We start from the raw sequence: 9,889 nt of genomic DNA on the forward strand, positions 1-9,889 counted from the left end.
CACAACACATCAACACACACCTCAATCATATCTATCGTTAACCTAACAAATAGAATATGATTCACAAGTCCTCCTAGGACATTTAAAAGAAAGAATCCCCGAAACTCTCTTTTAAAAACACGTACTCATGAGCATCAGATAGCTCCCCGCTATCCCCCATGATGTACCAACAACGGACTAGAACTCTAACTGATCGTATCCACTCACCCGGCCAAAGGCGTGAAGTCCCGATCGTCAGACAGATCACCACACAGGTCATCACAGATCATCACACATATCACCACACGAATCACTACATAGATCATCACACAAATCACCACACGGATCACTGCATAGATCATCACACAGATCACCACATGGATCACTCCTAGCAACCCCGAATGATACGCTAAAAGCAAGCGCATAATTTAACCCTGAAAATGTCATCGTTAGTATATAGTAAATAGGGATCGTTCTATTCCGGGGATTGAGGGTACACCTGTCATTATACAACAAATAAAGAATTAAAATAAGTATAAAGTATTATTTACAAAAATAACACAAACACAAGGGGGTTTTAGGATTATTAAATCAAAATTTAAATAAATAAAATAAAGAAAATGTAAAAACATATATACAATGGTGGAACGCAAGGAACAAAGATCAAATCCACAATCATATGAATGAAATCCAATCACAATTCCTATAGTTGATCTTCTATGTCATGAGAAAGAAGTTGACCATGTGAAACGTTAGAAAGCAAACGATTTCCCATTTTTTAGTTTCCTTGAATAATTGATCTAAGTGAAAGCACCTAAATTAAACCTATTGAACATGCAATCATAGTCTAGAAAGCTAGATAATCAAGAACACATTCAACGCATGAAGAACAAAGAAAGGATGTCAACCAAAGTGCACAGTCTAGTTATGAATAAGTTCACCTATTTGCAATCCTCCTTAATTGATTTCGACTTTTGTCCAAAGCCTTTACTACTTAAATCTAGCTCCAATTACATGCATATATCCTAAGTTGGCCACCAAAGAACACATACATAAATTTTTTTTCTGTAATCCAAAATCAATCAAGCAATCTCACATAAGCAACATATAAATCAACATATAAAAATCACAATTTTATTTAAAAACATATAAACGGGCTTTAAACTTTGCCCTTAACATCATGTTAACTAGAATTCATAACTCTACAAAGGAAAACAAAAGAAAGTATGAAATACACTGTGAAAGATGGATGACGAAGCCTTGAGACGAAGAACTTGAAAATCCTTGAAAGTAAGCAATCTTCTAGGGACAACACAAGGGTGGATGGCAGATAGGATCTTGATGTATTGCATCACTTCTTCTCCTCTTTGGCTGAGACGCAGAGCTTCTGAAGACTAGAGAATGGAGAGAATTTTTCTAATGTTTATTTACTGAGGGAGAGAGGTGTGGTAGTTGGTGTAGTGATGTGGTGGTGTGATGGTGTTGTGGTGGTGTGTTGTGTTGTGTTGTGGTCTGTTGGTGTGATGATGGTGTCTAAAACGTCTAGAGAGGAAGCTATATATAGGGGAAGGCAAGGCTTCATGAATTTAATTTTCAAAGAATTTTCTGGTTGCACCACACAGCTACGACCAATCACGTAGCTCCACGTCAGCTCTGCCATGTCACTCAACCAATCAAAAAGCTCCAAAATAATTCCATAATCTTTCCAAATATATTATTACTGATTTCCCAAGATTTTATCTGATTTTTCTCTTAATTTTCAGCCAAAATAATCTTGAGTGAAAATAGGAATGAATCTGGACTTGTTTTGGACATTTTCTCCTTTAAATCTTTCCATGGCTTTATCCTTAACATCATCCCCTTAATTTTCTCTTGATTTTCACATTATCTTCATGATTTCCCATGGCAAAATCAGATTTAATTCCGAAAAATACCTCCATTATGTCCAACAACCCAAAATCACTTGGGCTTTTCACCATTTTGCCAAAATCCACATTAATCTTGAAGATTCTTGGGCTTCCATGTGTCATCTCCAATCCATAAGGTCTCCTAGTGCCTCCAGGAATCTTCTCTCAATATCATTTTTCTTCATGATTTCAACCATACTTCCTGGTTGGCTTAGGAGTCTTGCTTTGACAAAGTTTCCTTTTCTGAACAGGGTTTTCTGGCTGGACTAGGAAAACTTCATTTCTTCATTTCAGCTCATTTATGCAGCCCTTGTGCCTTGTCTTAGCTCCCTTCAACGTTTTCTAGCTCCTCTTTCCACTTTTGAGCTCATTTCAGCTCATTTATTTCAAGGACCTAAAAATATAAACTATTACTAAAAATAAGAAATGGAAACTTTCCTAAACTAAAATGGAAACTTTCTAAAAATAGGAAATAGAAACTTTCCTAAACCAAAAGGATTTATTTAAGGAAATAACTAAGTAAATATGAGGAAATAACAATTAAAACGTCGCATTAAAATGCTCCTATCACCGAATCCTCAGACCTCCCTAGGTTGTCAGATCAAAACATTAAACAACCCACACAAATCTTGACACTTCCCAAACAATAGGAATTCCCAATTCCTAACACATTGTCTCCCGAAAAGTCAAGCCTCAAGCATAGAATGAAACCCATCAATCCCTATTGCATAAATCACCCCTCTACCCACAAGAATATACATATTTCATGTAAATATACACACACACGTGGTCATTCACTCAGGAATGCCACTAATATCAACAATAGTTTGCAGTTAACTAAATAACTCTTAAAACAATAAATGTATTCCGTTCATTAATGAACCTTGTGAGATTACTCACCTCAAAACTCCCGCTGCGTCTTCAATACAGAACAAGGCAGCCACACCACAAAACAATCATCCAAAGATACCTCGTCAAGTACCTAATCACATACGGTTTCAACTTAGCAACAATCCACAAACGATTTAAGTCCGAAACCCCTCTTTTGAAATAAAATCCCCAAAGTGACGCCAATCGAGGCGAAACTACATCCGAGACCACCCAATGTCTCCTGAATACTTCTACGATCGATATGCCAAAACCACAAGTCGATCGGAAGCTCGAATCCTCACGGATCGAATAAATCGACCGGTATGAAACCGTAAAAATCATAACAAATCCATACGAACTCCAAAATTTGCATGTTGTATATCGAAACGCTCGTATCAACGAGTAAAACATATATAATACCAAAATTGATACGCTTTGAGCAAGCATATAATTTAACCCTATAAATATCATTAGTAGTATAAGCAAGTAGGGATCGTTCTATTCCGGGGATTGATGGTACACCTGTCATTGTAAGACAATTAAACAATTAAAATAAAAACAAAGTATAATATTTACACATATAAACATCATTTACGAAATTAGGGGGTTTTAGGTTTTCGTTTTCGAAAATTAAAAGAAAGAATAAAAACTAAGTATAAATAAAAACACAAATACAAGAATGAAACATAAGAAACAAAGATAAAAAAAAGTTTATAATTGAATTCGACTCAACCCTACATTGTTCTTCCAAGTCATGAGAAAGGAGTTGATCATGTGAAACGTTAGAAAGCAAACGATTTCCCATATTTTACTTTTCAATGCTAATTAATCTAAGTGAAAGCACAAAGACTAATCCTATCAAACATGCATTCAAGCTCTAGAAAGCTAGACAATCATAACATGATTAACGCATGAAACATAAAGAAAGGCTATCAACTCAAGTGCGCAACTTAGTATGAAAAAGTCCACCTAATTGCAATCCTTTTCAATTGAATTCGATTTTTGTCTAAAACCTTTACTACTTTCGATTCAAGTTCACAAAACAATAAGTTGAATTATGTTCTTAAATCTAGCACCACTCATACATAAACCCTAAAAGTTTCGAACCAATTAGAATAAACATACAAGAGATATCAATTAAGCAAATCCAATTGAACAATCACACAAAAGCAACGTTGGAATCACAACATAAGAATCAAAATACTTATTCAATCATAAAATTTTAGATTTAAACTTTGTTCAAACATCAATGTTAACTAGAACAAATTCTAACGAAATCAAACAAGGGGAATCAAAAGTGATTACAAGAAAGAATGTTGAATTACACTGTGAATGGAGATGGTGAAGAAGAACTCGAATGATGAACTAATGAAACTCGAAAGCAAGCTTCAAACTTCACGGCTTCAAGGTGGAATGGGAGAGGTGCTCACGGCTTCTTCTTGCTTCTTCCTCCCTTGCTTGAAAACGCAGAAGATAAACTAGAGAATGGAGAGAGCTTTCGCGTATGAAGTAATTTCTGAATTAGGGGATGTGTGAGACGTCTAGGGATGAATAGTATATATAGGGGACGGCCAAACTTGGTCTCCAAGCCGTGATTTTTCTGTTTATTTTGCCAAGGAATTAATTTAATAATTCCACATAGCTTCCACCAATGAAAAATTGCCAAGTAAGCCCTAGTGTGTCATCCAACCAATCACAAAACTCCAAGATGATTCCCTAATATATTCTTCCCGAAATTACATGGATATATTATGATTTTCTTCTCTTATTTCGGCCAAAATACCTTTAGGGAATATAGGAATGAACCTAGACACAATATGAGCCTTTTCTTGATGTCCACACTTTTTCTTTCCTTAAACTCCACCCTAGAAAATCTCTTGGCGTAATCTTTTATTTTCTTCTTGATTTTCATGCCAACTTTTCTCTTCCCTTTGATTTTCACGGCAAAACATCCCTAGGGTTTCATCCATGCGTCACAAACCCTAATTTCATGGGTTTTTATGGGCCTTGATCCATTTTGCCAAAAATCCAAGTCAAATTCATAGAGTTCTTGGGCCTTGTTGCTTCAACTTTAAGCCTTGTCATCTCCAACGTCATGACACTTCATTTTTCCATTTCTTTTTCATGGTTGTGTTGGAAACTTGCTTGGTAAGCTCTCCTCCTTTTCGCAGGGTTTCCTAGTTGGAACAGGAAAGCTTATTTCTTCATTTCTGCCCAATTGTGTGGCCCTTTGTAGCTCCCCTTAACGTTCACAAGCTCCTCTTTCCATCCGTGAGTTCATTTCCACTTTTTAGCTCCGAGGTCCTGAAAATAGAAATTATTATGAAAAATAGAAACTTTCCTAATTCAAAAAATAGAAACTTTCTAAAATTGAAAAATGGAAACTTTCCTAAATTAAAAATGGAAACTTGCCAGAAATGAGAATTAGAAATTACAAAAATTGAAACTTTCTACAATAAGGAACTTTCCTAATCAAAGAATGGAAACTTTCCCAGACAGGGATTTTTCAAGGAAATAACACAGGAAATGTAGGGAAATAGCAGTTAAAACGTCGCCTTAAAATGCTCCTATCAAAAAATAGTTCCCTACATGGCCAGAAAACCACCAGAACGCCGCCGGCCAAAACTCAATATTTCACAAAACTCCCAACATCAAAGTTGTTCATCTAAGCATGCTTGTGAACTTTCATAACTAGCTCAAAGTCAGAAAATAAGCATAAATGGTCGAAAACTACCTCGCAAGCCGTGGATTACTGTTCAACCCGAGTTGAACCAAGTTCCACGTAAATTGATCCAAACAACCATCACAGATCGATCAGGGAGCCTTCTCTGAACTCAACCAAGGAAGCATGAAGCCACGAAGTCGCCGGAGCTGCGTTTTTCGACCAGGTCCGAATACACCAGACTCCGCAGCCTTCTAGCGCCATCACCGCCGCGAATCGCCACTAGAGGACACCACAGGGACGACCAGACGAAGGAGGTGATCTAATCTGGAAACTTTCACTGCCGGAGACCGCCGGAAACCGCCGAAAAATCCGGGTCGGGTCAGTCGAAATATTTCGACACTGAAGGAGTCGAGAGAGAGAAGAGAGAGAAAGAGAGTTTCCGGAAAAGGAAACCAAATGAAAATAGTAAGTTTCCCACTCGGGAAACTTCTATTTATACCAAAATGAAAACTTCTTCCAATGGTCATAACCTCCTCATACAAACTCCGATTTCTACGTTCCACATATCCACGAACTCGTATCGACGCGCTTTACAACTTTCGTGAAGGAAGTTTCTGGAGAATCCCAAAGAATAAAAAGTCAACCTTGCGCCCCCCCTAAAACGACGCTTCTTGAATAATTATTCGCCCGAAACACTTTCGCTCCATCCACGAGCCATGAAACCGTCCGATACCCACAATTTAAATTCTGGAAAATTCTCGAAAAATAAATATGAATTTTCGGGGCATCACACTATCCAACAAACAATTTCACTACCATCACAATGGACATACTCACCATGAGCCTAGATTTCCTTGTGAATTTAGGTTTGTGATTGTACATTTGCATATTCTAGCTCTCCTTAGGTTAACACCCTAGCTAGTGAAAGGAATCAAATCCTCGTGGGTTAGAGAACATTTCTTAAATCTTTATACTATTATTTATACCCCTTATACTTGAGGGTAGCTATTTGGCTAACGACTAGCTAGATAATCAGAAATAAAAATCAAAAGTTAAAAACACTGGGAACAACTTGAAAAACTATTGCGTATTGACACAGGTACAGAAAGCTACTACCAAAGTTATCAAAGGCTACTAGAATAGTTATAGAAAGCTATTGCCATATCTATTGACAAGACTTGCCCCGGATTTCACTATGAAATCCGAAGTGGTCATGCAAGGTCCACTTTAGAGGAAATTTTCCCAAAAATTTAGCAGAATTTACCCTAAAAGTGGACTACCGAAACCTTGAACAATTTAACACTTCTACAATTGCCAACCAAAACTTGACTCCAATAACCCTACATGCTCTCCTCCAAGGTTCAATTTCCACCAAGTTAAATACCAGAAAACTTAAACACAATCTCAAATTTCAATCTTTATACAAATACAACTGAAAGCTGGTCATCAGAGCAATCTAGATAATGAACTAAATAAAGTACGAGTATGTTAACCATTTAATCTACAACCAAGTCGAAAGTGGTGGACACTATGCCTTGACTCCTACGCACGCTCGACCTCAACTAATTTACAATCTGAGCAACGAAAAACTGAAAAACCCACGGGAAAAACATTTAGGAAAATTATTAGAGTGAGTGGACGAAAAATAAATAATTTTATCGAAATAAAATAAAATTTAATTCTTTCCCAAATTTCACTATCAATAAAAACCAAAGATGCAGTCATGCAGTAAGTTTTGTGAAAATACTTTTAATCATTCTTTGGAACTAAAATCTCAAAAGATACTGTTGTTATCAACTCAAAGTCCATTTCAAATCCTCTAATAAAGATTTCTCAAAACGTACTATGAATGAACTCAAAAAATACTTGATAACTCAAAATCATTCCAAATTCTCACATGATAAAATGTGCGATGACTAGAGGGTACCGCCGACTAGTCATCTTATGCCATCTAGAGAGTACTGTCGACCATGTGACGCATCAGAGGATACTGTCGATTGAAATACGAAGAGGCGATGGCTTGAGGGTACTACTGATTACACACATTTCTATGCACGCAGTTGTATCTTAAACACTAAAAATAAGCTAATACTCAAGTTAATCAATATGTGATTAATCAATTTTTATTTATTTTGTAGTAAATAAGAAAAATTGCAGAAACGAGGTAAAATTGTGCAAAAATGAAGGAAATTGGAGTATTATGACAGAAGGATGAAATAGTCAATGCAGGTCAACCGTGGTCAACGCTATCAAGGAAACGAAATCCAATTGTCTCTGATAGTATATGCGGAAGTGCAACTGCCGACTGACCATCTCATGCCATTTGGAGGGTACTGACGACCAGATGACGCATCAAAGGGTACTGCCAACTGGATATATATTCTTGAGGGTATTGTTGACCAATATATCGTCTAGAGGGTAGTGCCGACCAAGTAATGCATGCATGTGCTAACATCATCATCTTTCATAATTTACCTCTTCAATTACATAACTATGAACTCATTAATTCCTCATAATTTTTAAGTCATCATCATCTTTACGAAAGAAACTCTTAGAGCAACTCCAACAGTTTCCATATATCTTAATTTTTCTCCATTTTAGGGAAAAATTTGGCTATTTTGCTCCAACAGATTCTCTATAATTATCCCTAAAATAGATATAGTGATGAGAGAGAAAACAAAATTCCCTATATTTACAGCAATCTGTAAAATTTTAGGAAAGGATTTAGGGAATAATTATGGAATCTCTAAAATAGAGAATCTGTTGGAGTTAAAGCAGAAATCTTTTTGGAGCTTTTAATTTTTGCTTCCCTATAATAGAGAAATTATAGGGAAGCTGTTGGAGATGCTCTTAGTAGCTCGTAATTCAAAATAACTATGTAATTAATAAAAGCTTTCAGAAAGGAAACTCATTAATAACTTCATAAATCATCAATGATCACCGCAAACAAAATTCATGAAATCTTGATAAATTATCCAAACTCATATATCTAAATCTCCACTTTTTGAAAAGAAATTCTCAATAATCTAATAATTCAAGTATCAGCAAAAACTCTGAGAATACTCCATAACTCAATATGAACTCAATGTCAATAAATCATAAGTAAATCGTAAAACAAATCTCAACTATTATCAATTTAAATCAATACGAGAATTTAATATTCAAAAATATAATACAGCATGCATATTTAATTTAATAAACAAATGTCCACTCACTGAATTATGGCTATGACAACCGTCCAACGAATTCCTCCTCGCTTGATCTACACACTGTCTTAAGTAAATTGATATTATGAATAATTGTTTTTGAGAATTGAAAATAAATTGACAATAATAAAATCCAAAACCCTAAAAACAAAAGTTCATTGAAAGCTCAAAATCATATCAGAATGAGCTCAAATTTCATAGGTTACGTTTTGTTCCAATTGGTGGCCGGAGCTGCAACTTTCTGTCGGTCGTCCAAAACTGTATTGCAGCTACAATTCCTTTCGATTATCTTTCCACAACACAAATTGAGGCAAGTGAAGGGTATGGGTTTGGTCGACGTAAAGAGGTGCGTCGAACACGATCGGTCCAACGGTATGGGGTCACCAAAAGAAGAAGATAGTGTCGGATCTTAGTTTTGGGTTAGGTCGGTATTTGGATTAGTCTTGAGAGAATTTGGGTTTTAGGGTTTCGACGAAAATGGGAACTTTCCTGAAGTGGAAGGTGAAAAATTGCTATTTATAGTTGGTTTCCTAAACTTGTAACTTTCAGCTTTTTGATCATAACTCTTTCATGCGAACTCCATTTGTTGCATTCTACAACATGTCTACAAACTTAGTTTAACATGCTCTACATCTTTCATAAAGGAAGTTTTTTAAAAAGTGGACTAAAGAAAAAGTCAAACTTGGAGCTCCTAAAAGTTCAAAATGAAGGTAACAAGTGAAGATTTTAATTGCTTATCGTCTAAATGACCAGTAAACAGATAAATCTAATACAGGGAGTAACACCTATTGCTTTAGTAAAAAATAATTTCGCAGGTTGACAAAAATTAGCATTTCAATGAAGATGCTTTTTTACAAACCACACACCCGTCCATGAAAGTTGAAAAATTATTCATGGATAAAGGTGTAGTTTAAAAAAAAAAGGGGGCGGGTGAGGTGGCAATTTCATCCCTCCTAAATGAAAACTAAAAAGGCAGCGGTGTGTGTTGCACCACAGACTTACCACTCTATCAACTACATAATCAACTTCTAGCTTTGGTTTATATGGAAGCGCAAAAGGAAAACTACATGAAGTACGTAGCCCACAAACAATCCACGTACATTAGGTTTTGTTTGACAATATCTTTCCTAAATGTGTTTGTAACAATTCACAAGTATATTAGTAGCTTTTCCAACAATATGTCGATTGTCCACAAAACACAATCCACTATTTCGATTATCAAAATTGGAATAGGAATATCCAACAAAGCAACATAACCAAAA

The sequence above is a fragment of the Rosa chinensis genome, chromosome 3, assembly GCF_002994745.2.
Source record: "Rosa chinensis cultivar Old Blush chromosome 3, RchiOBHm-V2, whole genome shotgun sequence".
In the NCBI taxonomy this organism is placed as follows: Eukaryota; Viridiplantae; Streptophyta; class Magnoliopsida; order Rosales; family Rosaceae; genus Rosa; species Rosa chinensis.